The sequence below is a fragment of the Cololabis saira genome, chromosome 13 (assembly GCF_033807715.1).
Source record: "Cololabis saira isolate AMF1-May2022 chromosome 13, fColSai1.1, whole genome shotgun sequence".
Classification (NCBI taxonomy): Eukaryota; Metazoa; Chordata; class Actinopteri; order Beloniformes; family Belonidae; genus Cololabis; species Cololabis saira.
The window spans coordinates 39,209,173-39,222,679 of NC_084599.1; the positions used below are offsets into that span (position 1 = coordinate 39,209,173).

General features: G+C 41.5%; 3 non-coding genes across 3 annotated transcripts; all 3 read right to left on the reverse strand.

Annotated features, from left to right (window-relative positions):
- Positions 1-6,822: 6,822 nt before the first annotated feature.
- trnae-cuc (transfer RNA glutamic acid (anticodon CUC)) lies at positions 6,823-6,894 on the reverse strand. The gene has a single exon. It is a non-coding gene; the product is annotated as a tRNA-Glu (tRNA).
- A 3,904-nt stretch (positions 6,895-10,798) lies between these two features.
- On the reverse strand, positions 10,799-10,870 carry trnae-cuc (transfer RNA glutamic acid (anticodon CUC)). The gene has a single exon. It is a non-coding gene; the product is annotated as a tRNA-Glu (tRNA).
- Positions 10,871-12,537: 1,667 nt separating this feature from the next.
- Positions 12,538-12,609, reverse strand: trnae-cuc (transfer RNA glutamic acid (anticodon CUC)). Its single transcript has one exon. It is a non-coding gene; the product is annotated as a tRNA-Glu (tRNA).
- Positions 12,610-13,507: the final 898 nt, after the last annotated feature.

A 13,507-nucleotide genomic window follows, 5' to 3' on the forward strand; every position in this document is an offset into this window, starting at 1 on the left:
GAAAACGCGCACTGCATCATGGGAAATGTAGTTCACTCGGCCGCTAACGCTGACTCGATCGGCCGTTTAAAAGACTACATCTCCCAGCATGCACCTTTCCACGGAGGGGGTCAAGATGACACTCGGGAGTTTGACAAAGTAGAGTACTTTAGTAAAAACACGGAGACGTGAAAAGTGTTTAAAACATCAAGATTACTGCTTTCACCTCCTGAAATGTAGTTTAGATGTTGATTTATGTACAAATATATATATGTGTGTGTGATTATGTGTGTAAGTAGATATATACATAGATATAGAGCAGATACAGTTAATAGAGACAGTAAATAAGTATATTAATTATGAATATTAATTATTATTATATTATAATAAGTGTAAATAAGTATATTTATATAAATATGTATATGGGCATGTGTGTACAAATATATAGAAATATTCAACTATGTGTCTGTATGTATAGGTATGTGTGTGAGTATAATTACAGTATATAATAATAATAATAATAATAATAATAATAATAATAATAATACTGTTATTTAGCAGTGTGAGTATTTATAAATACGGGTTAAATGATTAGGGAACGGGGGTAGGATTAAATAAGTTTACACTTCTTCCTACTCATGTAAATTAAGATATCAAGTGTTAAAGGATGAAATTCTTTGTTTTGTTTGCTTAACTTCTGTTGAAATGTTTTTTTACATGTCCAAAAAAAAAATGTAAAAAAAAAAATAGATAAATACATTTAAAAAATGAAGTGTTCGTTGTGGCAAATAGAGTGTTTAATATTACAGATGCGCTGATTTATGCGTTATCTAGTCTAGTCACAAGTCAGGGTTTCCGATTTCCGAGTCAAACCCATCAACTGGAACGCACTACCATGTCGGAATTCCGACTCTAGAAGTCGGAGTTTCCCTCATCTCCATATCCCAACAGCTGCTGGAAGCATCACTGTTTTTAACAGTTCTGTCTGTTTATACACATGGACATGATGGATTATGTTACGTGCCACAGAGGTAGTACATAAAATAGTTGTGATATGTTGAGATGTTTCATCAGAAATATTGAAGAACTGATCCAGTTTTATGGAAGTGGGGGTTCAGTAAAGATGCAGAAGTTATAACAGCTTGTATTTGTACGTTATTAAGACTTAGATAAAGGTCAGATCACATTTTATTAGAAAAAATAAGTTATACTTTTAATAATTCATGCATGACATGGACATAGAATAAAGTCAGAAGCAGGACGACGACGAAGACTCAGCTGTTTTATAATTTAGTTTTTCTAAAGAAATACATCAAATAAATGTGTATTTATAAAACAATGTTGACTTAGTTATGTGTAATTATACAACTCATGCCTCACGTTAAATGTGGAAAAAACTGTGACCATGTTCTTTACAAATAGGTATAAACTTAAAAGTTACCCTGATATTGTAGTAAATGGGCAAAAAATAAAACACGTAGAACAATTTAAATACCTGGGGGTAAAGTTGGATTCAACACTTAGTTTTAAAGGGCATGTCAAAAAGCTGAGTAACACGTTGAAATATAATTTCGCTAATTTCAGATATATAAGAAATTCTCTCACCCTTGAGGCATCAAGTATATATTTAAATGCAATGATTAAGCCCCATTTTTTGTACTGTGTTACATCCTGGTCTCAGGCATGTAAAACAGTTACAAAACCACTAGAGTTATTGTACAAAAGTAGTCTTAAGATCCATGCCAAAAAACCACGACATTACCATCATTGCCATGTACTTGCCAAATATGATATTTTGACTTTTGAAAACTTGATTATACACTCAAATGTTTGTCTACTTCACAAAATTATTCATAATGCTTATGCCCCCCCTCTGAAAAAGTTTGTGACACTGTGCTCTGAAAACACAGTACGTCTAACTAGATCTGTTACGAGGGGTGAGTGTAGTATTCCTCAACGTAGAACTCAGTTTGGCAGCTCTTCTTTTTCCTGTGTGGCCATGGGTCAGTGGAATGTCCTTCCCACAGAACTTACTCTATGTACAAATCCTCACACATTCTCATGCTTGTCAAAGCGCTGGTTACTAAGTAAGCAAGTTTGCACACATTGTTGAGTATTATGTGAGTGTGTGTATGTGTCTGGTTATGAGTGTGGATGAGGATTATTGTTATCTGTGTATTGTATGTGTATGTGTTTGAATGTGTGATGAGAGTGAGAGAGAGTGTATGTGCTGTTGGTCTCTATTGTGCACTTTATGATATGGCGCTCTTGTTTCCGTGCTTTTATCTATTTATTAGGGCATTCTGTCAATTTTTTAAATATTATGGTTATTATGTCTTATTTCAATTAAATCTTAATATTGTATCTGTTTAGCACTTTACCTGCCCAGGGACTACAGGCGGAAATTAGCAATTGTTGCTATAACCTGGCTCAAAGCATCTCTTCTTGTTTTACAAGATTAATGTTTTTTTTGTGCATTGTCCCTGTTTTAAATAAATAAATTCAATCAATTCAATCAATTATTAGGGAATTATGAGCTGAGCTGGAACTTTATTAACGTATCAGGGAAAATTACATCAAGCTAAACATTTGTGTGTGATTAAGCACGTGGACGTTTGATTGGCAGACAGGCATTGGCTGCTCCAGCCGCCAATCAAAGAAGCACATCGTTAATTATACGATCATAAGACTGGAGACCAGAACCAGAACCACTATTATCTATTTATTCAAATTAAGTTAAAACATTAAAATAAGCCATGTGGGCACTACTAAGTACCCCCTTACTTTAAATCAGAGTCAGAATCAGAATACGCTTTATTGGCCAAGTTTGAACATTGCCTGACAAGGAATTTGACTCTGGTTATTTCGCTCACTGTACCCAGATTTAAAAATAGCAAACAGTAAATAAACAAATGTGGCACTTATTAACATATATACAATTAAAAAACTGAAAGGTGCAGCAGTATGAGGTAGACATGATTATTGTTGGAAGGTGCATTGTTACAGCATATGATAGTCTTATTATATTTTATTTTTATTTTATTTTTATTCATATGCACAATGATAACACAGTAATTATTTTAACAATACAAGGACAAATAATTGTGCAGGAGAGGAAAAGAAGCCCGAGGGGCTTATAAAAAATCCTCCCCCTCAATACAAAATCACAAAAACAAATCAATCAATAGAAAAATAATAGAAAGGAAAAAAGAAAAGGTAAAAGAAACAAAGAAAAACACAATAAACACACAAACAAAAATACCCATGAAATGGCAATTTCATTTCAATAGTAGCAGTAGCCTATTAATTTTGCCTAGATAAAAGATACCCCACCAAGCTGGTCTTAAACATTTTTTTTTTAACCTTTATTTAACCAGGCAAGCAATTTAAGAACAAATTTCTTATTTACAAGTGCAGCCTAGGGAAAAAACTTTTTAAGGATGACGCTAACTTAAGAGACCTATCTAAAGAATTCCACAAATGAGGGCCATGGGATTTGATAAAGGATTGGTGACTGCAGGTACGACAAAGAGGTAAATGAAAGTTCTTCTATTATAATTATTGTTATTGTTATTGCACAGTGATTGGTTTCTCTGAGACTCTATTAATTGTGAGAGTTCATCAGAGCAACAGCTTGGGGGAAAAAACTGTCTCTGAGTCTGCAGGTTTTAGCGTACAGAGCTCTGTAGCGCCGTCCAGAGGGGAGGAGTTCAGACAGACTGTGTCCTGGATGTGGGGGGTCTGGTCCTGGTCCTGGTCCCGGACCTGGGTGTGAGGGGTCTGCAGAGATGCTACCTGCCCGTTTCCTGGTCCTGGACCGGTACAGGTCCTGGATAGATGGGAGGTTAGTCCCAGTTATCCTCTCTGCAGACCTGATTGTCCGTTGCAGTCTGTGTCTAGTTTGGTGGCCGATCTGAACCAGACAGTGATGGAGGTGCAGAGAACAGACTGAATGATGGCAGAGTAGAAGGTTCAGCAGCTGCTGTGGAGGTTAAACTTCCTGAGCTGACGTTGACTTAAAAGTGTGTGAACCAGTTCTCACCCAAGACGATGATGGTTTCTCACTGGACTGTGAGGTGAAGTCCTGGATCTTGTAGTCGCCCCGGAGGTCTCGGTGCCCACCGGCCTCAGTCCTCCGTCCCAGCAGCTCCCGAGACGACAGGTGGAAGTAGCAGATGTATGAAGTTACCGTCCTCAGCCTGAAGGGGGCGCTAGAGCTCCCTCTGAAGAGCCGACATTCCTCCGCCGTAGTTGATGGGAACCATGCAGGAGAGTATGAAACCCTGATTCATTTAAAATTAAATAAATAAATGCATAAATTAGGAAATAATCAATTAAATAAATGAATATGACAATTAAATAAATACAAAATTAATTAAATCTGTACTTTTTAAATGACAACTTTTTTTTCATGACAAATTATTTCATATTGGTATATTTATTTATTTCATGGCACTTTTATTTTGTAATGCCACGTTTACGTATTACACTTCATGACACTTTTATTTATTTCGTGGCTCTTTTTATTTCATCAGTGGAAGGCATTCAGTCCTCCAGCTGAACCTGAACTCTCATCATTAGAAACAGGAAATGTGGTTATTTAAGAGAAAAAGCAGCTGATTGTTGCTTCAGGAGCAGCAATAGTCGACTATTTGATAGGAAAAGTGAAAAAAGTCCAGTAAATATAAGTGGATTCATCACAATAAGTCCCTCAAGGGTTTTTTAATTCTCACAGAAACATAAAAACAAAGGTGGACTCACTGCAGAGGGACAGTGGGAGGAGCAGAACCAGATCCACGGTGTGGAGCGTGGCAGAGGTCCGATCCCGTCTGACTTCAGCTCTGATTACACATGAACTCCTCTGACACTCAGAGTATTGACCGATCCAGACCTGCAGTTCCTGTCCTGATCGCTAGGGTCCAGATCCAGACCTGTGGTTCCTCCAGATCAGCGGTCGGCAACCCAAAATGTTGAAAGAGCCGTATTGGACCAAAAACACAAAAAACAAATATGTCTGGAGCCGCAAAAAAATTAAAAGTCTTGTATAAGCCTTAGAATGAAGGCAACACATGCGCCATGTATCTATATTAGTTATAACTGTGGGAAGATTTTTTTTCATTATGAACTTCGAGAAAAAAGTCGAAATTTCGAGAGAAAAGTTGAAATGTCGAGATTAATGTTGAAGTACAATCTCGAGAAAAAAGTTGAAATGTTGAGAAAAAAAGTCAAAATGTCGAGAAAAAAGTCGAAATGTCGAGAAAAAAGTCGAAATGTCGAGAAAAAAGTCGAAATGACGAGATTAAAAAGGAAAGGAAAAAATAACAAAAAAAGAGAAAAAAAGGAAAAAAGAAGAAAAAAAAACAAAGAAGAAAAAAAGAGAAAAAAAGAGAAAAAAAGGAAAAAAAGTGAAAAAAGAAAAAAAAAAAAAAAAAAAAAAAGGGCCAAACATTTTGGAAAAAGCTCCAGGAGCCACTAGGGCGGCTCTACCTGCGGGTTGCCGAACCCTGCTCCAGATCATCTATTTGACAGATTCCAGTTTGTTCATGTACATGAGGTTTCTTCAGAGCAGTCGAGGGTCTGCTATGGTGTCCCGCAGGGTTCAGTACTAGGGTCTGCTATGGTGTCCCGCAGGGTTCAGTGCTAGGACCAGTCTTGTTCAGTTTATACATGCAGCCGTTGGGAAGTATAATCCAGAATCACGGCATCAATGTTCATCGCTATGCTGATGATACGCAGCTCTATTTGTCTATGAAGATGAAACAGAACCGGTAGCTAAACTCCAGGCATGTCTTAGGGAAATCAAGGACAGAAGGTTCACTAATTTTTTTGTTCTAAATTCTGGTTTTTGGTCCGAAACACCTCTGGAAGGGATTAGATGGTGTTGTGATGGCCTCCACTACAACTTGGAGTTATGTTGATCAGGATCTGCCGTCTAAACTGTATATTAATCAGGTTTGAAAAAAAGCATTTTTCCATCTCCGTAATATCACAAAGATCAGGAACATCTTCTCGCAGAGTGATGCGGAAAAACTAACTCAGGCGTTTGTATCTTCCAGACTAGATGTAATACAGTAATGTGTTATTAGCAGGATGTCCAAGTAATTCTCTGAATATCCTCCAGCTGATCCAAAATGCAGCAGCGTGAATGCTGACAGGAATCAGCAGGAGACCACGTCTCTCCGGTGTTAGTGGTCTCTGTAGAGCTCTACTTTTCCGTCTGCCGGAGCTAGAGTCCGAAACCTGGTCCTGACAAAACTGTGATGCCCCCACAAGACCACCGGGAGGCGCCAGACTCCCACACTCCTCCTGAACTGTCTGTCCATCTGGTTTCTCTGCAGTATTTTTAACATCCGGATGGATTGAACTACTAAAGCCATTAATGAAACTACAAAAACTGGGCAAACAAGCGGCTTTGACCATCGTCTTCATTAAAACCTGGAAGGGCAGCAGTGAATCCATCTATCTTCTATCCATTCAGCATCTTCTATGGCTGAATGGATGGAAGGATTGAAAGCCTTCGATTACGGGTTTCACTGGACAAAAAGTCTTCAAAACAACCTCCCATCTCATAAACTCAATTACATGTTCATTTGAAATAAAACTCAAGATCCTGGAAGACCCTTCGGGTTAATAAATACACGTTTACCTTAGTAATCCCACCTTTTCTGCATTTAACCATCTCTAGTGAAACTAGGAACAGTGGTGTGCCATTTGCACGGCGAGCAGGAAGGGTAAGGGCCTTGCTCGAGGGCCCAAAGTGACCTCAGTTGCAATCCAGGGGCTTGAAACTTGACCCCAGCCCCCCTCTTTAGCCACTAGGCTACCACCGCCCCAAAACAACTGTTCCCTGACCGGGAATCGAACCCGGGCCGCGGCGGTGAGAGCGCCGAATCCTAACCACTAGACCACCAGGGAGCTGTTCTGCATGGAACCTGCAGAGAACCGACGTCTTCTATGAAGGGTTGTGGTTGGAAAACCTTCAGAGTTATCACGGTCAGAGTTAGTTTCATCTGTAGATCTGTACACATCGGTCCACATCTGTAGATCCTAGACCAGGGGTCGGCAACCCGCGGCTCCGGAGCCGCATGCGGCTCTTTAGCGCCGCCCTAGTGGCTCCCTGGAGCTTTTAAAAAAATGTTTGACCTTTTTTCCATTTTTTTTTCCTTTTTTTCTTCTTTTTTTTCCTCTATTTTCCTTTTCTTTCTTCTTTTTTCCTTTTTTCCTTTTTTTCATCTTTTTTCTTACTTTTTCCTTTCCTTTTTAATCTCGATATTTCGACTTTTTTCTCAAAATTTCGACTTTTTTCTCAAAATTTCGAATTCTTTCTCAATATTTAGATTTTTTTCTCAACATTTTGACTTTTTTCTCGGCATTTCAACTTTTTTCTCGACATTTCGACTTTTGTCTCAAGATTGTACTTCAACATTAATCTTGACATTTCTACTTTTTTCTCAAAATTTCTACTTTTTTCTCAATATTTCGACTTTTTTGCTCAACATTTCGTCTTTTTTCTTGACATTTCGACTTTTTTCTTGACATTTCGACTTTTTTCTCAACATTTCGACTTTTTTCTCGAGATTGTACTTCAACATTAATCTCGACATTTCGACTTTTTTCTCGAAATTTGGACTTTTTTCTTGACATTTCAACTTTTTTCTCAACATTTCGTCTTTTTTCTCAACATTTTGACTTTTTTCTCGACATTTCGACTTTTTCTCGAAGTGCATAATGAAAAAAAAAACTTCCCCCAGTTCTAACTAATAAAGAAACATGCAGCATGTGTTGTCTTCATTGTAAGGCTCATACAAAAGACTTTTCAATTTTTGCGGCTCCAGACATATTTGTTCTAGATTGACTCCTTCATAAGAAGCAACATCTCTTTACGAACACTTTAAAGTTTATTTGTTGGCGTCATTATTATCGATTCATCTTTATATCCAAGTTCTGTTTCTGGTGGATTCAAGATTTTTCTGCCCACTTCTGGTCAAAGGTCACATGTCACTGTAATCTTGTCCAATCAGCCCGCAGCGTTTCTGCTGCTGTGGCGTTTATTCTGATGAGGGAAATGTGTCGGCATCAATCAGGCACGTGGACCTAAGATTAGTTTGGATTTACGACCAGGAGCTGACCTTGAACACGACCTCTGATGAAAAGAAGCTCTCGGTTTATGTCAAACACACACGGGGGTCAGAGTTCGGCAGCTGGGACGACCTCTGAATCTCGTTAGAGCGACCGCACAAACCTGAGACCCAGACAGCACGTCGACCCCGAGCTGCTGGATGATCTAATGTTTCCTCTGAACCACCAGTTATGGCACCCAGGGGTGTTTTCCATTAGCTGGGCTTGCAAAGAGAGACACCAGACCACTCCGGAACAATAAAACTGGTCCCTGGTGGACCGGGTCTGAGGAGTCCTCTTCATTTCTGAAAGTGTGTGGAAACACCTCAATAAAATGTGGAACCATAAATGTTGAATTTATGGTTCAAACTGGAGTTAAACGGATGAAGAAAACCCTTAAAGGGGACCTATTATGGCATCTAATGTCTACTTTAAACAGGCCTTGAATGTCTTAAAAACAAGCTTTTGATTGTTTTTGCTAAATAAATTAGAAATCCAGCCTCTAAACCATGTCTTTATCTTCCCATTCTCTAAACTCATTATCTATGCAGGATTCTGAGTGGGCGGGGCTATGATAATGAGGCTCTGTGCTGATTGGCTGCCTGAATGACGTGATACACCACTACGGAAAAATGGCGGAAGCTCCGGCCGGCGGAGTTATTTACACCGTGTCCTAATAACTGCATGCGATGCGAGCGAGCGTCACCAACCAAATTTATTCCATTGCTTTATTTTCTATTGGACTGTCCTAACTGGCCGCAGCGATGCAGCGATGCAGCGATGCAGCGACGCGTCGTTTTGAGCTGAACATTTGTCGGACGCCCTGCTTCTATTTTCTTCCTGTTGCTCGCGTTGAAAGCCGGTTGAAAGCGCTGTAGGAAACAGTCATGGATGAGGAACGGCTGATCCAGTTAGTTGAAATGAGAAGTTATCTCTATGATTCCTCCTCATTTCAATACAAAAACCTCAATAAAGTGGCAGCTGCTGGAGGGAGATGGACAGAGAGCGTCTGATGTCACGCAGTGCTACGCGATAGTCGGACGCTCACATGCAATTACACGGTTTTATAGTTGTGGGCGTGGTTTGCATTTTGGCTACGTAACGAAAATGCGCCGAATCTTATTGGTTCGTAGATCCACATCACACTGGACGGCTCATCCGGGCGGCTGTACAGACACTGCAGAATTTGGTTGCTTTCCTCCTTCTCTGAGTTGTCAGGCTGAGGGGAGACCACTTTATATATGTTAAAGCAAGAGAAAATATGTTTTTCATAATAGGTCCCCTTTAAGTTAACGGTTTAAGGATCCCATGTTTGAATTTGAATTTGAATTTAAATAGTTTCTAAATAGTGAAAAGAATAGCAGTAAGAACTAGTCAACGTTTGCATGTGGACCCCAATGGAAATGTAAATGGGCCTCATGCAGGATTGTCTGCTATTCAATGTTGTAACCCTTTTGGGTTCCCTGATGTGGTTGGAACAAGTGGATCCCAGATAAGACGTCCATTATGGGCCCGTTCCTCACCCATAACCTGAGCTAAACCAGTGGGGCAGTTCATGTGGGCCAACGAGGAATCAGATTCAGCGCCATCAGCAAACTTGCTTCTCAGTCGCCATTGTTAATTATCTACGATCATTTTATGCAAATTATTTCAGGCTCTCTGTACAATCATTTGGTTTTGGGTACCTGGCAGGGCTGAACAGCCAGGATGGCTGTAGCTCTCGGCAGGAGAACTTTGCCACCACCACGACCATCCACAATCCCACAACGGGGGCATTTATTATCTGCATAGACCGTTTTTGTGTTTGTAAACAATGACGACGTAGAACTATGCACGCGCATTTTGGCAACGGAAGTACGGCGGAAATGAACAGCGTGTCAAGCTAAGCAAGGGGATTATCAACTAAAGATCACAAATCTTACCTTAACAAGTTGACTTTGACGAATGGTGCCCGACTTCCAGATCCGTGTTCTATTAATGAGTGGGTTGAAGACGTTAGCAAGTCGCCAAATGGGTTGTCGTCCCGGGGGGTCCCTCCCCCCTCACCGCTGAGCTGCGGAGCCTCCAACCCGGACTGAGAGGGTCATGAGCGGCCAGCGGATCCCCGAGCTCCCGGAGGGTCCGGAGCGGCTCCGGCCAGCCCTGGAGAGCCTGCGGCGACGGGCGGAGGGGGTGTACGGGGTCCCTGGGGCCGGACCCCGCTGGCTTCTCCGACCGCTCCTTGAGGTCCTGCTCAAGTTCCTGTGGGCAAGAGACTTGGATGTCCCGTTGTCCCTGAAGGTACGAGCCGCCGCAGGAGCACCGGTTGCTCTGAAATGGTCGTGATTCCTGTCTGAATCCTATAAAACTTTAGTCCGCCGGTGGAATAGCGATTCGTACAACCGTATACGCAACAACCAGACATGTTGATGCTGGGAACAGTTTGTTAAATGCTTGCTTTCAGTCAGAACTGCTGGAGAACAACGCCACTTCTGTTGCCAAAATGCGCGCGCAACATTATGTGACGTAGGCTGAAAAAGGGTCTATTTAACCCATCTCTAGTGAAACTAAGAGCAGTGGGCTGCCATTTGCACGGCGAGCAGGAAGGGTTAAGGGCCTTGCTCAGGGGCCCAAAGTGACCTCAGTTGCAATCCAGGGCCTTGAAACTTGACCCCACCCCCTCTCTGTAGCCACTAGGCTACCACCCCCTCCAAAACAACTGTTCCCTGACCGGGAATCGAACCCGGGCCGCGGCGGTGAGAGCGCCGAATCCTAACCACTAGACCACCAGGGAGCTGTTCTGCATGGAACCGCCACTCAGCAAACACAAAGTGTGTCTTAGTCCCAGTTAACCTGAGGTTTTATTGTTTTCTTCATTTCTGATGAAAATTCTGATGTGATATTCAGTTTTCAGTGCTGAGGATTTATCAAACGGGTCCAGTTTAACTGTAAACCGGTCCAGAACAACTCCCTTACAGGGCTTCTCAGTCGCCGTTGTTAATTATGTACGATCATTTTATGCAAATTATTTCGGGCTCTCTGTACGATCATTTGGTTTTGGGTATCTGGCAGGGCTGAATAGCAAGGATGGTTGTAGCTCTCGGCAGGAGAACTTTGCCACCACCACGACCATCCAGTACAAACCGAGACAAACGTCTTGTTCAGGAGAGAAAACAGAGCAGATAACGACAACTAAACGTTAATATCTGCCGTGGTGTGTGACGGCTCACGGACCGGAAAGACATGAAGTTTGAGGCTGAACTCAATGTCTCTTCTATGTTGGTAAGTAAACCGCTGCTGAGTTTAGGTGGTTAAAAGTCACTGTGGCGTTGAATCGAACTGATCTGGAAGTCCCGCCTACCGCAGTTGCAGAAAGAAAGCACGACTGAGAAAGACGATTTGGAAACGGAGATATTTTAGAAATGGTGGAGAGAAAAGTGTCCCTGAGATTTTGATTTGTTGGTTACAGATTTGGGGTCTTGTTTGATAATATGGGTATTTATTGCCATATTTTTGGGTTTGATGACCAGATTTGGGGATTTTATTACCAGATTTTGGGTTTGATTATCAGATTTTGGGGTTTGATTATCAGTTTTTGGTGTTTTATTACGAGATTTTGGGGTTTGATTATCAGTTGTTGCCATTTTATTACCATATTTTTGGGTGTGATTACCATATTTTTAGGTTTGATTACCAGATTTGGGGTTTGTATTACCATATTTTTGGGTTTGATTATTAGATTTTCTAGTACATTTAACGGCACAACAAGACATATTATCTTTAAAATAAGAATGGTTATGCTCTACTAGGTATTAATTTAAAAATGTATTTGGAAATTGAATTAATAGACAGTCCTAACTAGCTAAAGTGACAGCGAGCTGATCCTATAGACTTGGACTGTCAATCAATAGACCACGCCCTTAAATGTGCACACATTTGTGGCTTTATGTGGCTGTAACCAGGTTTATTTCAGCTGCAGAGTTGGGCAACATGGATCCGGCCTTTAAGGGTCATTAGTAGAACTGCAGGTTTGAATCCAGATCCTAGTGGTCTCACTCACCAAGAAAAGACACCCATCATGATGCTGCTGGGGGGGACATAGTCCTGCTGAGAGACGGGAAAGCCTTCGATTACGGGCTTCACTGGACAAAAAATCTTCAAAACAACGTCCGATCTCATGAACTCAATTATATGTTCATTTGAAATAAAACTCAAGATCCTGGAAGACCCTTCGGGTTAATAAATAAATGTTTCCCTTAGTAATCCCACCTTTTCTGCATTTAACCCATCTCTAGTGAAACTAGGAGCAGTGGGCTGCCGTTTGCACGGTGCCCGGGGAGCAGGAAGGGTTAAGGGCCTTGCTCAGGGGCCCAAAGTGACCTCAGTTGCAATCCAGGGGCTTGAAACTTGACCCCAGCCCCCTCTGTAGCCACTAGGCTACCACCCCCTCCAAAACAACTGTTCCCTGACCGGGAATCGAACCCGGGCCGCGGCGGTGAGAGCGCCGAATCCTAACCACTAGACCACCAGGGAGCTGTTCGACGTGGAACCGCCACTGAGCAAACACAAAGTGTGTCCCAGTCCCAGTTAACCTGAGGTTTTATTGTTTTTCATGAAATTGATGATATTTCTGATGAAAATTCTCTAGTGAAACTAGGAGCAGTGGTGTAGATCATGGCATTTTACTGCACAGGTTAAAGCATGTTGTTGGGATTAAAGGGACAGCTCTACATTGGTTTAAATCATATCTATCTGACAGGTTTCAGTTTGTTCATGTACATGAAGTTTCTTCAGAACAGTCAAGGGTCTGTTATGGTGTTCCGCAGGGTTCAGTGCTAGGGCCAATCTTGTTCAGTTTATACATGCAGCCATTGGGAAGTATAACCCAGAATCACGGCATACACTTTCATTGTTATGCTGATGATACGCAGCTCTATTTGTCTATGAAGCCGGATGAAACAGAACCGTTGGTTAAACTTCAGGCATGTCTTAGGGACATCAAGGACTGGATGTCCAGAAATTTCTTGCTTCTAAATTCAGATAAAACAGAGGTTATCATTCTTGGTCCAGAGCATTTTAGGAAGGGATTAGATGGTGTTGCAATGGCTTCCAGTGCAACTGGGAGAAACCTTGGTGTTCTTTTCGATCAGGATTTGTCGTTTAAACCAGTGATTCTTAACCATAGGGCCGCGGCCCACACTTGGGCCGCGAGCGCCATCTCGTGGGCCGTGAAAGAAATTCAGTTTTGTACATGTGGGCCGCGAGGGCCGCGGGACTGCATAGCAACTCCCGACCAAATGAGGAGAAGAAGACCCTCAGCTAGCTGTACGTGTAATAGTAAGAGAAATGGTGTGTATTTATAGAGAAAATCCTTCATTTTGCACAGAGTACGTTTAGATCCGCCAGGATCAGGGATCGATTACTTGGGTCT